Genomic DNA, 23,190 nt, shown 5'->3' with positions numbered 1-23,190 from the left:
ACTTCCTTTTACCACTCAGTGTTCAAAGCCTGGAGGACTTTTAACATCTCAAGAGATGCAATGGATGAGGGAGGTCACTGGTCAAGGGAGGAACCTCTGATGCACAATTCTAAAGTGGACTCAGTGATTTTAAAATCGCCATCGACGAGGAATCTTCTAAAAGCTGCAGGAGTTGTAAAGATTGGACATTTGATAACTTCAGATGGATGGATGTCTCCTGAAATGTTAGCTTCCAAGATTGGAGTAAGATCAACTCGTTGGACACAAAGACTGTTAAATGAAATTCTTGAGAGCCTACCGACGGAACTTAAATGCAGTGTGGAAGCAACTAATGAAGACATGGTGATAACTTTTCCTGAACTTAGAATAATTCCGGCTGCGGGTATTTTTGAAGAAAAGGAGGGGTCTTTGTTGACCTTCAAGATACCTGTATTGGACTGTTTTAGTAAAACTGAGAAGAAAGCACTGTATGTCACCTGTGTAAAAGTTTCACACTCTCCCTCTTTGGGAGGAGTTAAAGACTCAAAATGGCAAGAGTTTTTTGGATCAGGCTCTTCCCCGAAGGGATGCTGGAGGGCCTTGTACAAGCCTCCCATCGAAAAAAGGTCTGGAGACCTGCAGTGGAGAGTTGTGCATGGGTTAATAGCTACAAACAGATACAGAGCACACCTCGATCCCCAGGTTGAGGAGGGGTGTCCTTTTTGTGGGATTACTGAAACTGTCTTTCATTTATTTTTCCAATGTGGAAGGCTTGTGCCTTTGTTTTCTAAATTGGAAGAATGGTGTATAGTTTTGGGAGAAGTGTTTTCACCTATGTTATTTATCTATGGACCAAAATATAATAGAAACAGAAAACAGATCCATGTTTTGCTAAATTTTTTGTTTGGGCAAGCAAAAATGGGAATTTGGATTTCACGAAAAAGCAAAATAAATAATGCAGGGTCAACTGATGTAATGTCAATTTTAAAAGGATTAATTAAAACTAGATTAAAGGTGGAATATGCATATTATGACTTGGTTAAAGATCTGGAGACTTTCAATCTTATTTGGGGAGTAAACCAGTGCATATATGTGAATCTGATTTTGATGGTGCTTTGAAAATCTATATTTAACTATGCTGTTTGTTTGTTTTTGTGATATTTATTATTATATGTTTGTATTTTAAATAATTCTTTAAAAAAAAAAACCTATGTAAGGTTTAATTAACCCTGGATTATTTGTAATAAAGTGGGTTAAAAGTCAAAGTCTCTCTCTCTCTCTCTCTCTCTCTCTCTCTCTCTCTCTCTCTCTCTCTCTCTCTCTCTCTCTCATTTCCGGTGCACGCTGGGAGTGTTTGGGTACAGTGTGAGGGTGTCGGGGAGTGCGGGAGTCCTTTTTTTCGTATTCTATTTTTTCTACATGCACTTAAATTAAAATGTATTAGACGAGGAATACGTTTTGACTAAGGAAACAAAGTTTTTGTTTCTTTGGAAACTTTTGTGTCGGCACCGAGATGGCATCTCGCCCCGCGGCTGCGGAGGTGGTGGTGTCACCTGTGTCGCTCCGTCACGGCGTGTGCCTGCTCAAGGCGTGACGGTGGAGGATGTGTTGCTGGTGGTTGGAGAACTAATCGGATACGAAAACATTTCTTCGGCGTCGAGGATGAATAAGGCGGTAGTGGTGTTTGTAAAGGAGGAAGAACTGGCAAATCGGCTGATAAGTGAAGGAATAGTGGTAAGTGGAGATTTTCTTACCGTTTCACCGCTGGTAAAGCCAACGATCCGTATCACCGTGTCTAACGTTCCTCCTTTCATTCAGAATGATGAAATTGAAAGAGCGTTAGCAAGATATGGGAAGTTGGCAAGTGGGATTAGAACTATTCCACTGAGATGCAGAAACGAAGCTTTGAAGCACGTTTTTTAGGAGGCAAGTGTTTGTTTTTGAATCAGCCGGAGCTGGATGTATAATTTAGAGTTGCCCACGAGGGAAAAACGTATAGTTTATGCCAATACTGGTAGCATGGAATGCTTTGAGTGTGGGGATATTGGCCATAAGCGGATGGCGTGCCCTCATAAGGCCCAGGATAGGCAGGAGGAGGTAGCTGAAGCTGAACAGCGTGTTGTTGGTGAGGATGTTCAGAGAGACAAGGAAGATGTCCATATACTGATGAGACAAATGATGAGAGAGTGCCAACTCCGATTACAGTGGAAAGGAACGATGTTAATGCTGTTTTGATTGAAAGTAAATTTCAGAAAAATGGTGTTGATGAAAACGAGATTTCTATTGGACAAGAAGAGGTGTCTGAAATAGGAGAAAGTAGTGTAATGATGACTGAGGATGTTAACAAAGGAAAAATTAATGTTGAAATTGTTCAAACTGATGATTCTGAAGTATCTAGAAGTGTTGACATGTGCAATGATTCTGAAATGGGAGATGATGATAATTTCTCTGAAATGTCAGATATTGGTTCACAAATCATGGAGGATACATACACTCTTAAAATGGATGTGTTAAAAACAACACAACCTGTGTTATATCTTAACACACCTGTGTGTCTAGTTAAGGACAACACATTTTGTGTTACTTTTAACTCAACCAGTGTGTTATTGTTCTTAACACAGGGAGTGTGATTTCACTAAGTTTGCACTTTGAATTAGATTAAAATGTAGCAACTGACAAAATATTGCGTGTAAATAAGTTTTATTTACACTGGTGCACTCTTATAAAATGATTTTGTAAATAACACAACCTGTAAAAAGAGATGTTAAAAATGACACATGCTGTGAGATTTTAACACATGTAGTGTGTGTGCTCAGGGACAACACATTTTGTGTAGATTTTAACACATGTTGTGTAGATTTTAACACATGTAGTGTGTGTGCTCAGTGACAACACATTTTGTGTAGATTTTAACACATGTTGTGTAGATTTTAACACGTTTTGTAGATTTTAACACATGTAGTGTGTTTGCTCAAGGACAACACATGTTGTGTCAAATTTAACACACAACCTGTGTTGTTTCTTTACACATCTCTGTGTTTATAAGGATTACACATTTTGTTGTTACGTTTAACACAACTAATGTGTTAGACGGCAGCAGTGTGTTGTTGAAACCTTTTACACACTAATGTGTTATAGTAACACAACTTGTGTCAGATATGCGTCACATGTGACTGTAGTCGGAGAGTATTTGCCAAAGTTACTTCCCGTGTGCTTACAAAAGTGTTTGGATGAACACTGACACGTATTGGTAACTTGTGTTTATGTAGTCCAGTGATGTTTAATATGTTTGTTTGAACATTTGGATGTTTTAAACATCATTAATCTACATAGACAAGCTCTTATTGAGAATTAACAGAGGTTTGATGTTTCATTTCAGTTTTATTTCAAGTCACCAGAATCGTGATTAATGGCTCCTTTATTTGGGCTCTTGACCCTTTACTCTTGTTTTAGTGTTTCTCTGGCTGCTGTAACTGTATTTTAATCAAATACATCTGTTATGTTGCGAGAAAATATGATCAGATGGTTCTTAATGATGTCATAATCAGCAAGTTATGATCAAGTTTTTGAGTGTATGGATGGTGTGCTTTATTTTAATGATGTATTGTTAGTTCTGAAGATTTTGTGAAACTACATCCAGCAATTAAAAAGTGCAGAATGACAAAAAAAAGTTTAAAGCTACAGCAGAAACCAGTCAAACACAGATATCAAGAATCAGCGTATGGATCTCAATAATGGTGACAAACGAAAAGTTCCATGCCGCAATGCATGCTGGGACTTATAGATGAGCTTTATACTAGAGACATGAAGCTTTGCCACCATTGTTGAGAGTTATATGCTGATTCTTGATGTCTGTATTTGACTAGTTTCTGCTGCAGCTTTAAACTGTCTCTAAACATATTTTTTAAAGAATTATAGCATAAGGTAGCGTACACCATAATATAATTTAAACACTGAATATCTGTTATCAAATATAAGTGATCATATATAAGTTATCTCTTAAACATTAAACTTCTCTTGCTATGTTAAAAAACATCATGTTGAAAAATGAACATTTAATGATCTTTTTCCTCAAGATAATTTCAACTGTTTCAGATGTGCAATATAAATACACAGAAACAGCAAACAGAGAAACAAATGGTAAAGAGTGAAGGGTCAAGAGCCCAAATAAAGCTGCCACTAATCACGATTCTGGTGACATCAAAACAAACATTCAATGAATCATCAACACAAAACCTGGTAATTCTCAATAAGTGTTTCTGTAGACGTCTGACAGAAATAAATTTTTTGTTATAATAAATTAGTTATTAATAACAAGTGAAATCAGCATTTGAAAAAAACATTGAAACCGATGCATGATGTGATTGGCTGCCAAAAACACTCATTAATCTGAAGTTTTTTTTATGAATTAAGATTTTATTTATTTATTGTAATGTATTGTTTCATTTATTTTAGAGCATGTTATGGGATACCATATAAAATATACTACCTCTAATTAGGTTCATAAACACAAACTTCCCTCCACCCATTAAAATTCTATCCAGTTACATTTTAACACACATTGTGTTAAACTTGTGTCAAAATACCATCAACACATGATGTGTGTTGTTTTTTAACACATCTCTTTTTAGAGTGTATGAAGAGTTCAGATGCAAAAGCCTCTAAGTGCCATTTGAAATTTTCTTCTAGAATGATAATTTTTATCAAGCTTGTATATTTAAGTTCAGTAATTTCACTTAAACTGCAATGATAATTACATATTAATTGTTATTTAAGTGAAATTACTGAACTTAAATATACAAGTTTGATAAAAATCATCATTAAAGAAGAAAATTTCAAATGGCACTTAGAGGCTTTTGCATCTGAACTCTTCATATACACTTGAAGAAATTAATAACTTTTTAGATGCGACTTTTGGAAAGACTGTGGAAGTCAAAGATTTCTTCCCAGACATAGGGAAATTTATAGCGTCAGTGACTTTGTTGCAAACAAACGTTAGTCTTGATGATCTTAGTAAGCAGAAAAGATTTCGGTTAAGAAAGATCCTAACGAAGTTAAGAAAGAGCAAAGCAAACGCCTTACAAAATGATTAAAACACACAGGGTGCACTGTAAAAAATGCCTGTGAAATCTACAGTTATTTACTGTAGATGTCACAGTAACAATACTGTAAAAGATTTTTACAGTAGAATATTGTAAAGTTTACAGTAAGACCTTAAAAATCACAGTAGTTCAAGCATTACAGTGAAAATCACAGTAGTCAAAGCATTACTGTAAAAAATCACAATACAGCCACTAAAGTACTGTAAATAGTAAAGTAAACTACTGTAATTTTCCTTTTTTTTATCATATCTTTCTTTGTAACCCTTGTGAACTTGTACTCTGATGCACCTGCTGCATGAGCTTTCTATTCCATTTTATATATATATATATATATATATATATATATATATATATATATATATATACACTATTCAGAATGAAGAAACCTTTTTATTATGTGTAGGTTATGTCATGTGCATTACTTTCCAAAATTGGGGCTGCCTGGTTAACATAAATACGTAACATGGGATTTTTATTTTACAAAAATCAGTGTTATATATATTTTTTTTTTTCGAAAGCAGGAGAGATAAATGTGCAAGTTTCCAGAGCTGTTTCTGAGCTGCAAGGTGAAATCAAAACGCCGTCAGAGTGGGCGGGGTTTAGGCAGTCAAAGCCGAGTCTGTTAGAAAAAAGCGCGAAAGAAGCATTTGAATTTCTGTTTCGTCGTCAGTGACAGAAAAGCTAAGTTAATTGTCGAATTTACGTTTTCGTAACAGCCTTTAACGTTAAGCTCCGTTAATAAGTCTAGTATTATTCAAATGTGCGTTTCTTTATAGACGGCTTTGTCTTGTGGTTGTAACGTTATTTATTTTGTTTTCGTCTTTGTGTTGATATCTTTCACTTTTTGCCTGAGAGGAATTCAGCGAAAACGTTTCCGTGAGAGCGCCGACGGAGATGTTTTTACAGCCTTAAAACGTTATTAGTATTAGTTAGTCAACAGTTTACCTAGTTATCGGTAGCTAGCTAGCCAGGAGAATATTTTTCCCCACCCGTTGCCTCAGCCGGAGTTTCCATCTTGGGATCGCGGATCCTTCACCAACTGCTAATGGGGATTCGGGACTTCCAGAAAATCAGTAAGTTAAGTAACGTTAACTTTACGTACCATTTTACACCCCCAACATAATGCAGGTTGACAAGCCTCCAATTGTTCAAGTAAATACAGGTTTGTTTGTGTCAGGTTTATGTTATTGGTGGTTGAGCATTTTTTCCTTAATAGACCTCACCTCACAATAATAACGTTAAGTTAACTAACATGGTGCTAACGTCTATCTCAATTATTGGTTAAATGCTGGGTAACTTAACAGTTAAAGTCACTGTTGTCCACTGTGTGAACAATGTTTTAATTAAGAGAAAATTGATGTAACTTAGAGTGGTAATTGATAAAGTTATTGTGGTAAGTTACTTAGTTTTTTTATGAGTAAACATGCACAAACCTAAAGAGAAAAAAAGGCTCATTGCTTTCTTATCAACAATTTTTATAAAGCTTTTTCTATCCTAGTTAGTTACCTTCTTTCGAGTGACTCTTTATCTTTGCTGGCATAGGAGACTAACGTTACCACTCCCTCAGATGTAGAGGCCCAGCTGTCTCCTTCCTATCACTCCAAGGATTGTCATGCTTGGTAAGTTTCACATTCACTGTTAACAAATCCTTAATGTATAACTTTATGCACAAGCAAAGCAACGTTTCTGGAAAACACTAGTGAATGCAGAGTTTGTGTGGTGCCATTCTCTGCACTAGTCAGCAGTCACTTCAAAATCTTAAGTTATGTGGAGTAAGTTACTCTCTTATTTTTAGTAGCCACCTATAATGTCGTGATTACCATTTCAGATTGCTTGCTATGCCTGTATCACTCATTGTTTTTCTATCACCAAACCAGTAACTGCTATTTAAAGGATTAGTTCACCTCAAAATAAAAGTTTCCGAATAATTTACAAAATATCCATGTCTTTCTTTCCTTCCTCAATGAAAGAGAAATGACATTTTTGTAGGAAAACATTTCTAGATTTTTCTTTGAATAATGGGCTCCAGTAGTCCAACAATTGTAGATAAAAAGTATATAAATTATAATTTTTTTTTCAGAAAATGACTGATCATTTCGCTAGATAAGACCCTAATCCTCAGCTGGGAACCTGTATAGTGCGTTGAAGTACTTCAAAGACCTTTGAAACTGCATTCATTTGGACTTTAAAACGTTGTTTACAATTGAAGCCCATTATCCAAAGAAAAATCAAGAAATGTTTTCCTCAAACTTAATTTCTCTTCCACTGAGGAAAGAAAGACATGGATATCTTGGATGGCATTAGGGTGAGTAAATTATTAGGAGATTTTCATTTTGAGGTGAACTAATCAATCCTTTAATCCACTGCTTCGAAGATATGTATGCTCCCTGCCCTGTTTTTACAATAATTTATGTGGAAAAAATCTTTTATTGAATGTATCGCTATGAAATATAATTTTTGTGATGACTCTTGTCTTTACTAAGGAGAGACTGCAAAAAAATGGATGCTGTCGATCAAGGGGAGGGTCGTAACCCCACCTGGTGCTCACATGGTGGACTTCACCACTGGCTTGGCCGCTCTCTTCGCCTGTTACGTATTCAACCGGTGGAAGCCAGCACAGCGCTGGAGTTTGATCAGAGGTATTTTTATATTAAATAATTTGATTGCAATGTAAAAGCACATTGACAATTGAAAAGCTGTTCAAAATCATCTTCTCCCTTTAAAATGTAATGTAATAGGTAGGGCCCTATGAAATCCATTTTATTTTTTCCCAAATTCCGTTTTATTTTTTCCCAAATTTCGTTTTTTCCGTTTTAATTTTAGGGAATTGGGGTTTTTTTTACCCTTGACTGTTATTTTAGTTGTAAAAAATAGTATGCTTTTAAAGTTAATGATAAAAATGTATTAAAAAAATAAAAATAAATTAGGAATGACCTTAAATTTATTGAGGTAATACAGACAATTACTCAGTAGCCTTTTCAGGACAAATACTGCATGATGCAACATAACACTGCACTCTTCAAGTAACAACAAAATATGGTTATGAGCTTTAAACTGTCCAGTAATATAAATTATATTAGTTTATAAGTTTAAATAAAGTCACACTCTGTCTCTCATGGAGTTCGCTTCGCCTTTGTCCAGTCCGGCGCCTCAGACAGACGTGGTGTGCACGTTGTGTGTGTGTGTGTGTGTGTGTGAGAGACGCGTGAGTGAGAGAGAGACGGAGGGAGAGCGGGGAAATACAACTGAATGAATACGCTGCGTGTTTTAAATAGTGTTAAAAACCGAAACGCAGTATGTGGCGGCGAATTAAGTGTGGGAAACACTGCATAAGTCACGTGCGAACTGCTCGGCACTGAAGGCTTATAGCGTTGAGTTTCTTAACTTTTAGTCGACGAAAGGAGAGCCGCTTCGCCATGCTTTCATTGTTTTGATTTCGTCATTGGAGCTGAAATGACGGGTTGGGGGGTTGAGTCGCCCAGATTTGCTTCCCCCGGTCTGCATTTTCACCAGACATACGTTCTTCCCCCACACAAAAACAGAATTTCAAACCAAATATGCAAAAATCTACGAAATTCCGCGTTAACACTAGATTCCGCGTTAATTGGCCAATTCCGCGATTTCGTTATCGCGGAAATCATAGGGCCCTAAATAGGGCTGGGCGATATGTCTGAAAACTGTATCACGATATACTGTAAGTGTTTCATATTGGTTGATATCGACAATTATTGATATTTTTATGACCTATTTAAAATAAGGACCATGAGAAAAATATATTACATTTAAACATTTTTATTTTAAACCTAAAGGATTAGTTTACCTCAAAATGTAAATTTCCTTATAATTAATAATTAATAGTAATAGTAATAATTACTATTACTATAATTACTATGTTAGTGTGGGGCTATTTTGAGCCTTGTTAGTGGTATTAACTAGCGATTTCTTTTTACTTAGTCAATGCCCCCATATACTAACTTTATACACTAAACAGTTTTTAGAGATAAAACTCTTTACATTCGATTATCATAAAAACAAATCTCAGAGAATGGTCGACTAGGTACCAATATGTTATTAGACCAAAGGTTCATTTTGCACTGGAGTTCTCCTTTAAGAACTAATCCTTTAAAGGGGAAATTAAGCAGTCAATCAAGTTTACATGATTTACTAGATGGATTTCCACTATAATCAACAATTATATAAGACACATGACAAATGTAAACATATAAAAGAAAAAAAGAAAAAACTTTATATCTTTCGCCACCAGGGTGCCGCCATTGCGCAGTATTCTAACATGTGACGTAACGGGGTTGGTTGGCTTTAGTTAATAGGCTTTGGGCAGTGAATATCCCAACATCAAACTGTTTACACCACAGTGTTTTGACCGCGGACGACTAATGTTAGGTACAGTTATTAGACAAAAAGACAATGTCTAATGTTATGTTGACAATCTGCACTGTGTTCACGTGTTCAAACATTGTTCACGATGTCTGCCATCATATTCCCGTCTCGTCAACACCATGTAAGTTACGTTGCTATGTAGAACAGCCGGTGGTGGTTTGGGGCGAAGAGCGGGTTTGCAATGCTAACAGGTGTCAGTATGGCTGTTGAATTGCGATGCCCACTGTTTTAGAGTCCATCTGCTTTCAAGAGGTTGATCTTGACCATGCGTGGTCAATTCTGCATCACTGGCACGCACGTTTACCATGCTATACCATCTATACTAGTTAAAACTCATAAATAACTACTAATAACTAATGTTAGGGTAATCTGTTATGTTTTGTTGCGTGTTTCTAAATATATATATATATATATATATATATATATCGGCCGATATATAGGAATATCGGATTTTAAAACCAACAAATATTTGTATCGGTATCGGCCTTCAAAATCCTTTATCAGTCGGGCTCTAGTTAAAATAACTGATCTGTCACGAGACGTCTGAATCGGTGTATAACAAATTGGTAACACTTTACAATATGGTTCCATTTATTAAACTCTAGTTAACTACATTAGTTAACATTAACTATTAATAAACTGCACTTCTACAGCATTTATTAAACTTTCTAAATGTTAATTTCACCATTTACTAGTAGCCTAAATTATTTAAATAAGTTGTATTTGTTAAAGGAACACTCCACTTTTGTTTTTTATTGGCTCTACAACTCTCCCAGAGTTAAACAGTTGAGTTTTACCGTTTTCGAAACCATTCAGTCGATTTAATGTGTTTTCTTCTTTAATTTCAGGGCTCCAAATAGGATTCTCTGTCTCCAAGGTCAAGGCATGCAAGAGGCCATAGACCTTTGCCAAGTGGCAGGGGAAGTTTATTTTCCTTTCTGTTTTAAATGTTCATGCAAATGTTAAATATATATTTTTTTAATGTTCAATGTTTTATTTTATTTCAATATTGCCATAATGTTATTTATTGCTCTTTAGAATGGGGTAATCAGTTATTTGCACAACTTCAAAGTAGTTAAATTTTTTGACTGTATTGTATCAATTTGCATTATTGTTCCATTATAGCAACTAGTCATACGGAACTAGTGAATGAACTAGTAACAGTTTGCTCTGTAACTTTACAAATCTTGTAATGAAATAGGCTCGTTGTATCAATTTGTATTAGCCTATTGTTCCGTCATAGCAACCTGTCATACAGAACTATTGAATGAACTAATAACAATTTGCTCTGTAACTTTAAAAAAACGTTTTGTAAAATTTTCTTCAGTCGTAAATTAAAGGAACACGACAACTTGTTGGGACTTTAGCCTATTCACTGTATCGCCCAGAGTTAGATATATCTCGTGCATGCTGTAACTCTGTCTGACACACCCACCGCTAGCCTAGCTTAGCACAAAGACTGGGTCTAAATGGCTCCAACTAGCATACTAATCCCAATAAGTGACAAAATAACGCAAACATTTTCCTATTTACATGTTGTGATTTGTATAGTCACAGAGTGTACAAAAAACAAGGTCATATGTGACACAGCCATCTTTACCGTATAAATATTGGGAACTATATTCTCAGAAGGCGAAGCATGCTACTTGGGCGGAGTGATAACCGCAGCACCCGAGACGTGCCATGGAGAGGAGCAGAGAGTTCGTTCAGAGTTGGAATAATAGAGTCAGCAATTACTAGATAGTGAAAGCATAGTTTACAATCATGAGTGTTCGCTGTATTGTAAAGAGCTGCGACAATAAATGGGAGACCAGGTAATGACATGATGTTTCTTAGAATTCCAAACAAAAATGCTGACCTGTGATATTTATTAGTCAGGATGCATTTTTGTTTGGAATTCTATGAAACATGGCATTACCTGGTCTCCCATTTATTGTCGCAGCTCTTTACAATACAGCGAACACCCATGATTGTAAACTATGCTTTCACTATCTAGTAATTGCTGACTCTATTAATCCAACTCTGAACGAACTCTCTGCTCCTCTCCACGGTGCGTCTCAGGTGCTGCGGTTATCACTCCGCTCAAGTAGCAGTGCTTCGCCTTCTGAAAATATAGTTCCCAATTTACGGTTAAAAGATGGCTGTGTCTCATATGACCTTGTTATTTGTACACTCTGATTTAGACAAATCACAACATAAATAGGAAAATGTTTGCGTTATTTTGTCACTTATTGGGATTAGTATGCTAGCTGGAACCATTTACATCCAGTCTTTGTGCTAAGCTATAGGCTAGCGGTGGGTGTGTCAGACAGAGTTACAGCACGCATGGAGATGAAAAAGGTATGTAAGGATTTATCTAACTCTGGGGGATACGGTGAAAAAGCTAAAGTCCCAAAAAGTCGGAGTGTTCCTTTGAATTTAGCAACAGTAGAATAAGCATGATAATAGACTTCACGCCATTAGACTATCTAAAGTTAACACTCCGCTGGGTGTTGTGGCCACATTACTTGCATAGAACGTGCATTAACTTTGGATGGTATAATGTTGTCCAATGTCCATTATCCCTTTGTTGTACCTGTTTTGTCATTTCTGTTCACCAAATCTTTTTAAATAAATAACTGTTAACAATTTTCTTATTGTCTGCAGTTGATTGCAATGTTTTAGAAAAATGGGTGTTTCTTTTAATGATGGCTAATATTAAATGATAGTGATATAGTATTTAAATTGTACAGTGAGAAACTGAATTTACAGTGCTTAACCGTTATCTACTGTTTATAGTACTGTGTTGCATACAATACATAAAAAACAGTGCTTAACGTTTTTTGTATGTAAATTAAATTGAAATTTTCTTCTACAGTAAAACAATCAATGCTGTAAATACAACCAAAATCATAATATTTCAATGTTTTTGATTTCACAGTGTTTACATAAAATACTGTGAAAAGTACACTACCCTTACTGTAAAACGTATTCACAGTAACTTACTGGCAACGATTAGCCAGTAAGTTACTGTAAATACAACTAAAATCACAGTATTTAATTGTTTTTGAATTCACAGTATAAACATAAAATACTGTAAATGGAAGTACAGTACCCTTACTGTAAAGAGTATTCACAGTAACTTACTGGCTAATCGTTGCCAGTAAGTTACTGTAAATTTTACAGTAAATTTTTTACAGTGTGTTGGCTATCTATTTTCTCACTCTATTCTTGTCCCTTTTACATCTTTCCCTTTTTATGGAGTTTTTGAGAGCAGGCTCCTTAAATATAAATGGGGGGAGGGATGGAAATAAGATGTCAATGGTGTCAGAATTATGTAGAATTAAAAAGAAGGTGGATATTATTTTTTTTACAAGAGACACATTCCAATACAGATAATGAGTCGGAATGGGATAGATGGTGGGAAGGGAAATGTGTGCTAAGCCATGGGACGAATTTGAGTTCTGGTCTAGCCATTTTGTTCTCAAAAAATATAAATGTGAATGTTTTAGACGTAGATGAAGTTGTAAAGGGAAGAGTATTATTAATTCATATAGAATTTAAGGGAACTGTGTTTGTGCTTATAAATGTTTATGCACCAAATATTGGGCCTGAGCGGGTGGAGGTTTTTATGAAACTAAAAAATGCTGTTCAAAAAATTGGAGATCAAGTGTGTGTTATCATTTGAGGGGACTGGAATTGTACGGTCGATTATACAATTGATAGGAATGGGGAGGAACCTCATTATGAGTCTAGTGTGGTATTATTAAAAATTATAAAAGAGCTTAATTTGATTGATATTTGGAGGAAAAGAAATATATTAATCAGACAATATACATGGGTCAAAACATTGGAGAATAGGATAAGTGGGGCAAGACTTGACAGATTTTATATTGATAAAGGATGGAATAATAAGGTGATGAATACTGCTATTTTACCTGTTGGGTTTTCAGATCACCACTTGGTTTTATTTGATTTAAACATGAAGGCAACTACAAAGCCAAATTATTTTTGCCACTTTAATGTTAAGTTATTAGAAGATGCTTTATTTTGTGATAGTTTTAAATTATTCTGGAATAAATGGAAAATGCAGAAAGATTCTTTTGAAAACATGTGACAGTGGTGGGATGTTGGCAAGTACAAGTAAGAATATTTTGTCAAAATTATAGTTCACATAATACAGCAAGAGTGAAGTTTGCAGTAAAAAGCTTGGAGAAAGACATTCAAAAAATGGAAAGTACTTTTTTTAATAACAATGAACCTGAGCAGACTGAGCTGTTAAATAAGAAAAAGAAAGAACTTGGCAGTCGGCTCTAGGTTATTTGGTGCCCAAGGCGAGAGTGCCCCCCCCCCCCCTATATATATATATATATATATATATAAATCCGGCATAAATCTGAAAATTTTTACACAGAAATGAAGGCCTAGCACTAGAGCATAAATGCAATGTATCATAAACAATAATATTTCATATGCAAGCTAATGGTGTAGTTGAGGAATTGTGTGGTAAATGGATAAAAATGTATATCTCCAAAAACAGCATTAATGAATAGATGAGAAGTAAACAAAAAAATATAATATTTGTATGATTAAAAATGTATATTTTTTGTACAATTACTCAATAAATTGTTGGGGTCATATATACCCCGAAGCCCAGAAGTGTAAACAGGAAACGAAGGTATAATGCCGACGAACTAGTGCTGATGAAAGCCGATGTCGCCTCTTGTCGGGGTAAAAAGCTGCACTTGAACCATGACTGAAAGAGAACAGGTGACTGTCAGCTATAATGTGCGTTCTGCGTTTGCGTGCAATGAGCCAACTTTTTATTTCTGCAGATATATTAGTCTATATTCGTCATTCAAAAAGGAAAACCGACGCTGCCGCCGCAGATAACGTTACACATATCGTAAACAAAGCAGCGCATGCTTACCGTTTTGAATATACGCGCGCATCCCCTTGTCAACATGTCGAATCGGGCGAAACAAAGCCGACGAGGACTATTTTGAGCCGACGGCACGGAACCGCGTGGAACACACCGAGGAAACTAAAGCGCTAAAACCTGCTGTCAGATGTTTTCGCGCCACTCTCGGTTGCTGAGCAACGCGCGTGAGTTTGACAGCTGCTTGTCAGAGTGACTCAGTCGTTTTTTAGGATTGTATAATCTTGTAAAATAAATGTACAAAAACAAGCAGTGTGTGGACAATGCACAGTAAAAGTGTACAGCGTGTGTGCAGCTTTCATCATACGATACATACATTTGATTAACTTTTTTTTTTTCAATTCTGCAATTTGCGCCCCGTCCAGCAGATGGCGCCCCAGGCGGCCGCCTGTGTCGCCTGTCGGCAAAGCCGGCCCTGCCCTCCAGGATTTCGCAATGTCGCGATCGCAACTATTAACGCAACTTCAACAAATCCACGTGAATTCAGTGCGCCTTGCAATTTTGAAAAATCACCGCAACTTTTCTGCAACTTTGTCGAATCATCGCGCCGCGGTCTCCTGCAAAGCGTCGTCATACGTCAGCAAACTCACTTGGTTTGTTCAGAAGACGCAGCAGATGTGGACTGCCAACGTCTCACATTTAGGCTACCTACAAAAATAACAGAAAAGACCAATGTTGCCAACTTAGTCTTTGTCGCTATATTTAGTGATATAAAAAAAGCGACTAGAGACAAATCTAGCGGCTTTTTGGACAAATGTTGCCAGCACAATCCTGCGAGCGCGAGGTTTGCTTTCTCCCTGCCGTCACACCTCTCTCTGCGAACGGCTGCAGTAGAGGAGCAGCACGGCAGCTGACAGACGCGAATGAGCAGTGTTGTTTCCACGGACTTATCACTTATCTGCTTCTCTTTTGTTTTATATTTAAAGAATTGAGTTTGGCCATTTTATTTTCCTTTCTTTTCTTGTGTTTATCACTTGTAATAGGCTACTCACTACCACAGTGCATTAGTTCACTCAGTTCCCGAACTCTCTCAATTCAGAAAATTTTACACATAAAAAATAGCTAGCCGACTCGTTCTATTGTCTGACAAAAAAAAATTAAGCAAATGAGAACAGCTTTATTGGATATGCGGCTATATTATATTATATTAGCTATATTAAAATACATTATCAAACATTTGTTTTTTCCACCATTTAACTTTAGTGGCTATTCCTAAAACTGTATTTTGCACTTTATTAGTATTGGCATCTTTCAACATAAATGCTGCTTAATGTTTGTGAGGTTCTGCACATTGACTTTTTTGCAGGTGCAGATCTTGTTTAAAAAAAAGAAGAAGCTTAGTTTGTTAGGTTTTGCTGTGTCTTTAAATCGTTTGTTTTGCATTTTATGGTTACTAATGGTTAGTTAGTTTGTTCGTGTGTTATAAAGTGTGTGACTTTGTCTCTTAAGTCAATTCTGGACTACAATACTGCCCTACAAAGCAAAAAGGCAGTAACTACGCTGAGTGCAGAACTGAGAAAAATGACTTTAAAGTTATCCTGTCATCCAGCCCAAGTAGTTGTAGGTAGATTATTGGACATGTGGCTGTTTTTTTTTACTCTAAATGAACTTATTCTTTGTACATATCAATCTCATATTTAATTTGATATTTTACCCCTATTTTGCAGTTACTGTATTCTTGCTTTGTATTACTTTCCAAAAACGTGGCTCCATACACAAGGAAAAAGACAGTATCTACAGATTCTAAAAAAAACAGTTTTGCCACAACTTGGGCTTTGGGTGTGTTAGATACACTGTATTTGAAATAATTGTAAACATTTGTTTTTATGATCATGGATATAGCAAACCCAAACTAATTGAACCATTTTAGGTCAATATTTTCGACCCGGAAGCTGTTCTGGTGCTGAAACGACATTGCTAAGCTGTATCAAGGCCCAAATGGGGACAACTTATTTTGAATAGGACCACATTATTATGTGAATTAGATTAATGTGTGTCTGGGGGTGTTTCTGTATCTGTAATGTAGGATCTGCTATACCTACAAATCACATTAATGTTAAAGCACTGCAAAAGAACTTTTCTTTGGAGCAATAATATGCAAATTAAACTCCAGGGGCCTGTTTCAGAAAGGAGGTTAAGTGAAAACTCTGAGTATGTTAACCCTGAACTGAGGGAAACTCTGGGTTTTCCGTTTCAGAAAGGGGGGTATATCAAACCCGAGAAAGCAGAGTAAGTCAAGCCCGTTTCTGAAAGAGAGGTAACTTATACTTAGAGTCAGTTACCATGGTAACTTACTCTGTGAACCTAACCTGGTCGGGAGCAGGTTTTCTTCAGTAAACCCAGAGTTTCTTGTGGTCTCCTCCCCTTTTTTAAGAGTAAGTGCTGTTTAAACACCAACACTAAAATGTATTTACACATTCTTTAAGGAATATATATATATTGTTTGTCCATGGTTTAATTGACTAAATCTGTTTTGCAGCACTTTACCAGAAAATAAAAGGATTAAAACGTTTGCTAAACTTTTGTGATTACCACTGTTTTTGATCATATATTTCTATTAAATCATTTAAAAAAATTTAATAGAACTAACATAATTTAATAAGTTATTAATGATAAAAAAATAAGATGTTAATCTTATTCATAATCAATTATTGAAGTAAGTTGATCGTTTTATTGAACTAATGTTTAATTTATTTAACTGTCATTTTAACTGATGACAATAATAACTGTAATTTAATAATGCAGTTTATATATTTAATAATTGTTTAATACCATAAACCGTGATATTTTCTGAGACGGTTCTCATACTGTGAAACTCTCATACGTTACAACCCCACATGGGGGAGTCCCCCACCCCACCCCTGCTGTTAAACAAGTTACTCAGCAACTTTTACTCATGTTTTAAATTAACTACTTTTTACTTAGACTGGTATTTTTACTTTTACTTAAGTAAAAAATTATCAAAGTAATAGAAGCCTACTTTAGGTTGAATAACATTCTTCCAGTTTCACCTCTGATATTATAACAGTAAGTTACTCTAAAATAGTTATGATTATGAATTATTAACAACAAATGACATCTTCAACGGTGTGGTTAGATTAATGTAACAATTACTATCTCTAGAAAGTATTGGTCTACATATTACTAAATCCTATATCAACCTCAACCACTTGATTAATACAAGGAGAAGAGACAAGAAACTGCACTTTTAATGCTTTCAAATTAACAATATACAATTGCATGAATTATTCTTGAATTGATCAAAGTGTGTAGAGGGAGAAGGTTACATAAAAATATATACCTTTTAAAAATGTATGTTAAATCCACTATTGTTTTATACTGAATTGGTCTATAGTTTATGCAGTAGGCCTATTTAATGTAATTGCATCATATTTTATTTTAAATTACAGAAGAATTAAGAGTAATCCCTTTAATTAAATTACAATATTTAGATTACTTGGTAATTAATTACACCCAACACCTCTTTTTTTGTCTGGCTGTTGCCATGGTGACTCATAATATCTGCGCTCCATTGATAATGGCTTTTTATAGTTGTGGTGCACGCGCTTAACTCAGAGTCAGTCAACTCAGAGTTGATTCAACTAACTCATTTCAGCTGTTCTGTAACCGAAAACTCAGAGTTTCCCATCTCAGGGTAAGTCAACTCAGAGTTCAAGCTTTAACTCAGAGTTGGTTGAACCTCCTTATTGAAACGGGCCCCAGTTCAACAGAGTAAAACAAAATCAGTTTTTCTGAGTGTTTCTAAGGCTTTTCAAACTCTTATGATGATAACTAAGATAAACAAGTTGATGATTTTATATGGTGCAGTCTCTGTTTAAGTAGATTTATAAACAGAAAATACTGAATGAAATGAATACATGGGACAGATATTTCCAATTAGTAAACATACATTTATTAATAGATTGTAGATTATAGATAAATAAAGATAGATAAATTATTATTATACAATTATTATTTTATATATAATAAAAATAATAATTGATGAACACCACATTTCATATGGTTATTACTCCTCATTACACACAACATTGCTCACAGGCAGGGAATACCAGAACACCCTCCTGTTTGGTGGCATGAGAGGACAAAGATTACTGATGATGTCTCTCTTCTTGACCTCCTCAACCCCTCTATTCTGTGGTCTCAAAACAGTGGGCACCTTCAGCGAGAATTTCTTCATGAGGAAGTCCAATTCCTTAAATTCATTCTCTGTATGGGATAGTTTGTAAAAGAGGTTCTTGGAGCCACGCCGCACCTGAATCTCCGCCATATCTCTAAGCTTTGGTGCTCGCGCTTTCTTGACCTTGACGATGGAGTGGCCATCCCTCCAATCTAGCACATTGGCATTCTCCAATTTGACAACATCCACCTTCCTGGAGTTGGAGCTTGCCACAACACTCACAAAGTCCTCGAAGTCGTAGACCACACCACCTGGACGGCTCCTCATTTGCTGCTCGACACCATGGTGGAAACTGTCTGCGCTCATGAACGTATGTCCCCTCTCAAAAAACTTTAATGTGATGTCCTCCTGTGAAATGGTGTCACTGTTCACAAGAGTGATGAGTGAGGATAGATGGCACCAGTTCTTATTCTGTGCACTGCAGTTGTCCACCCAGAATATGGTGTGGCGTACATCCCGCTCCTTCTCCAATGCAGTTGTGTATGCTGATGTAATTTCCGCTGCACTTCGCCCAGCCATTCCCTCGTGCCACAATACAGAGATGGTGTTTTTTTTTGTTTTGTTTTTCCCCACTGAGGCAAATGTTTCGTGGTATGCAACTATGCGACGAGTAAATACAGATGACTTCACTCCTGGCATGCGTGGCAGCATTATCACCTTCTGGAGGTCCACGCTTCGAACTGATGTCATGTCCGACTCCGGCCAGAGAGGCTGCATCTGCCTGGTAGCTTTGGCGGCTCTCTAGGGCAGACTGCTTATGTTTGTTCCACCTTTGGCACTCTGGGCAATCTGAGCTTTCAGTCTCCCCTTTGTGGCAGTTCACATGTTCAGCATGTTCCAAACAGTCCTCACATTGCTCCTCCCCAAGTTTGGCAAAGCTGATTTTTTTGTCTTTTAAAATCTTCCTGTATGCTTCATTTCATAGGAGCAGGCGTTTCCTTTATCCAGGTAGTCTGAATGCATCATCTTTATTGTGATGTCACTTGGCAGGTACCGTCGATTTGGGGCATGCTCCCGTCTGTAATGGCTCACACAAGGATGGAAGGATTCAATGTGGTCATCAAGGGTCTTCACGTCCATCTTGTTGACTGCAGCCTGCCTGCCTCTCTGGTCCTTGGATGGAACCAGTGGCCTGGTGTTCGACTTCCCCATCATGCTAATGACTAGACTGTCATTTTTAGGATGATAGCCCAATGATGACAGGAAAAACATTTTGCAGACTTGTCTTGGCTCTCCTTTCAGGTTTTGCAGCCGGTAGATGAATGAGCGGCCACGGCGACTTTCTGGGCCGGTTGTTGCTCTTTTGGTTGGCATTGGGATAACTGAGTAAAACATCCATGATCGTCTTTCTGTGTAGGTCATCTCCCAGTATTGACTCCATATCTCCCTTCGTCTTTCCTCTGAAATATGGTCTGTACACCTTTTTCGACATTTGGCACCACATGGCTCTCTCATTGGTGGTCGACGTGATTCCACATCAGGCTGTGGCCCTGGCTGTGGCTCGGTCTGGGGCTCTGGCTGTGGCCCTGGCTGTGGCTGGGGCTCTGGCTGTGGCCCTGGCTGTGGCTCTGGCTGTGGCCGTGGCTGTGGCTCTGGCTGTGGCTCTGGCTGTGGCTGTGGCTCTGGCTGTGGCTGTGGCTCTGGCTGGGGCTCTGGCTGTGCCTCTTGAACTTGTTCCCCTGGGTCTCCAAATACCACTTTAGTCAGTGTCATTGTAGGGGATGAGACATAATCTATAATGTCTGTAATATCATTATATAAACTGTCCATGCTGGTGGTATCTAAAGTGTTCAGGATAGTCAACTCCATTTCTTCAGCAGCGGGCAGGACTTGCTGCCTCTTTGATGGAATACCAACATGTGCATCTTAAATGAAAAAGAGAAAAAAAATAGTGGCATGAATGTAAATCCACATCTGTTTGTGTCTGTCTGTCTGTGTACTGCAACAAATTATTATTATTATTAATATTATTATTATTATTATATGGACCTACAGGACAATATCTTCACTCTGATCAATACATGTATATTAATGTCTGTATATTATAATATTTAATTGTACAAGAAAGAACTTCAATTAGGTCCATGGCAAAATAATGCATGAATTAGGCTAACACAGTACATTAATAATTTTGCACCCTTAATGAAAATTAAGAAAGGAAAGCCAACAACACACAAAAATGCAGCCTGGCATCATAAGTTACATTAGGATAAAAGCTTGCAGTCATGCAGAGAAACACATTTTTATAGGTTAATATAATTAAGCGGGTTCCAAATTAAATGCATACTTTTATATTCAGAAGAAGAAACTGTGCAATAAATAAATGCTTAGGAACAGGAACCAATGTGTTTGAGTCTAAGCGCTATGGGGGGCTTAAATACCTGCCGGCTCGCTCTGCAAAAGTTTGTTTTTGTTGAAAGCATGGATGCTTACAACAGTAAAGAGAAAGATGTCAGTATTGCCCACTACTCGCTAACTTATCTAAACAGTGGCCGCGAAGAGAGTGTGTTTTAAGTTGAACAGACACCTGTCACGTAACGCTAAGTTAAAGAATAACTGTCACACTGATAGCTGTATTTATTCTCCTGCTGGACAACAACGCCGTAAATGATTAGCCTATGAAAAAAGAAGACGCCGTTCATGTAGGCTGATAAGAGAGAAGAAGATCAAGCGGACTGCTTGGATGTAACGTTAATGGCTTAGCCGATTGCTTTTCTTGTTATTGATTCTTTTTTCACCGCGGGATGGATTATAACTTTGTGACCTGAACAATAACACGTTGACATGCATCGGCAATGAAAGTTACTGCTTAGGAGCAGGGAGGATCAGTCAGGGGCAGGTAAGCAAAGCTATTTAAAACATCGCCTGTCTTAGCATAACGCTATCTGAATGGACCGCTGAGAGGATGTCCCGTCCTGGCGGCTGACATTTATATTGTGATAGCCTAGCCTCTAAATGTTTAATCTGTCACTGTTACTTACCATTCTTCTGGTATTTTCTCTTCAACGCCAGTTCGACCATCTTCTTTCCCCGGCTTTGTGCCATCTCAAACAAAATTTGTGTAAAGTTATAAGTAAATGTTAAAACAGTCCTGTGAGGATGCCGTAAAATCAGCTGCGTGTTCACCATGGCAACAGTAACTACAACTGCGCAGCAATACGGTTATTTTTTGTTTGGTAAAACATAGCAATAATACAGTAATGGATGTTACTGTACTCTTGCTTTGTTTCATTAGGGCTTTTTGCAGTTACTGTACAAACGACTCACATTTTTCTCCAAAATGACACATTTGAGATAAGATGTTATGTCACATAACAAAGGATGCCTTGAATGTCATGAAAATGATAATAACTCATTTTTGACCAAAAATGCAGTTACTGCCTTTTTGCTTTGTAGGGCAGAATAGAGCAGATGATGAACAGTGTTTTCTGTGGGACATAATAAGTCCCTTTAGGGTGGACTTTGGACTTTTCTCTCTTAGTAAACCTATAACATGCATAAAAAAATATAACAACACAATAAAGGAAAGGGGAAAAGCCAAAAAGCATAATATGGGCATTTTAAGTAAAAATCTATCTATCTTTGCCGTTTTAACCTATAAAAACATGCAGAAGAACATCACAACTTTTATCGCAACTTTTTAAAAAAGCGGCCGCAACATCAGGCATTTTAGGCCGCAACAATCACAAAAAAGGCCCACGAAATCCTGGAGGGACTGACTTGGCTCGTTATTACAGGAACAAGTGAAAGGAGCAATCGTAAGGGCGAGAATCTGTTCTATTAAAGACATGGACGCTCCTACTTCATTCTTTTTCAACCTTGAAAAAAAAGCTCCCAACAAAAACAATTATATCATCTTCAATGGCCTGATGGGACTATAACGTCAGATCCGGTGGAAATGAAGAAGCTGGCTGTTGACTTTTACAAAAAACTGTATGATGCTGAGAGCTGTGATGTTGAGAGTGCTTCTGATTTGCTGAGTGATTTACCTCAGATGGAAGATGAGGGGAGAAGATCACTGGACAGTCAAATAACTTTTCAGGAGATTACAGAAGCAATGAAACAGTTATCAAGAGGACGTTCTCTGGGAATTGATGGACTGCCAGTTGAGTTTTACCAAGCTTTTTGGAATATTTTAGGACAAGATCTGTATGAAGTACTAATTCAAAGCATCAGAAGTGGAACTCTTCCTGTAAGCTGCCGGAGAGCTGTACTGTCTTTGCTTCCCAAAAAAGGAAATCTAGGTCTTTTAAAGAATTGGAGACCAGTTTCTCTATTGTGTTTGGACTACAAAATACTGTCAAAGTGTCTAGCAAATAAGTTAAAATGTTATTTGGAGTTACTGATTCGAAATGATCTGACATTGTATTCCCAAAAGGTCAATTATGGATAATCTATTTTTATTAAGGGATGTAATTGATTTTAACCAATTTAACAATTTAAACCTGGGTATTCTTTGTTTGGACCAAGAGAAAGCATTCGATCGGGTTGACCGTGTGTATCTTCTTAAAGTTTTAAAACAATTTGGATTTGGAGATAATTTTATATCTTATATTAAGTTGTTATATTCAAATGTTTTTGTGATGGTTAAAGCT

The 23,190-nt window shown here is 36.8% G+C and overlaps 1 protein-coding gene and 1 pseudogene across 1 annotated transcript in view; one reads left to right on the top strand and one right to left on the bottom strand.

The window, feature by feature from the left end:
- The first annotated feature begins 1,359 nt into the window (after positions 1 to 1,359).
- Positions 1,360 to 23,190, top strand: part of LOC120492842 (uncharacterized) — a 349,229-nt gene continuing 327,398 nt past the window's right edge. Inside the window, exon 1 of the mRNA XM_089130946.1 lies at positions 1,360 to 1,713. The gene's annotated coding sequence lies outside the window, so the exon portion shown is untranslated. The remainder of the gene's footprint in view (positions 1,714 to 23,190) is intronic.
- On the bottom strand, positions 1,948 to 21,640 carry LOC148981370 (uncharacterized; annotated as a pseudogene).

The sequence above is a fragment of the Pimephales promelas genome, chromosome 5 (assembly GCF_988280905.1).
Source record: "Pimephales promelas chromosome 5, fPimPro1.hap1.1, whole genome shotgun sequence".
Lineage (NCBI taxonomy): Eukaryota > Metazoa > Chordata > Actinopteri > Cypriniformes > Leuciscidae > Pimephales > Pimephales promelas.
This window is presented reverse-complemented; position numbering and strand designations above follow the sequence as displayed.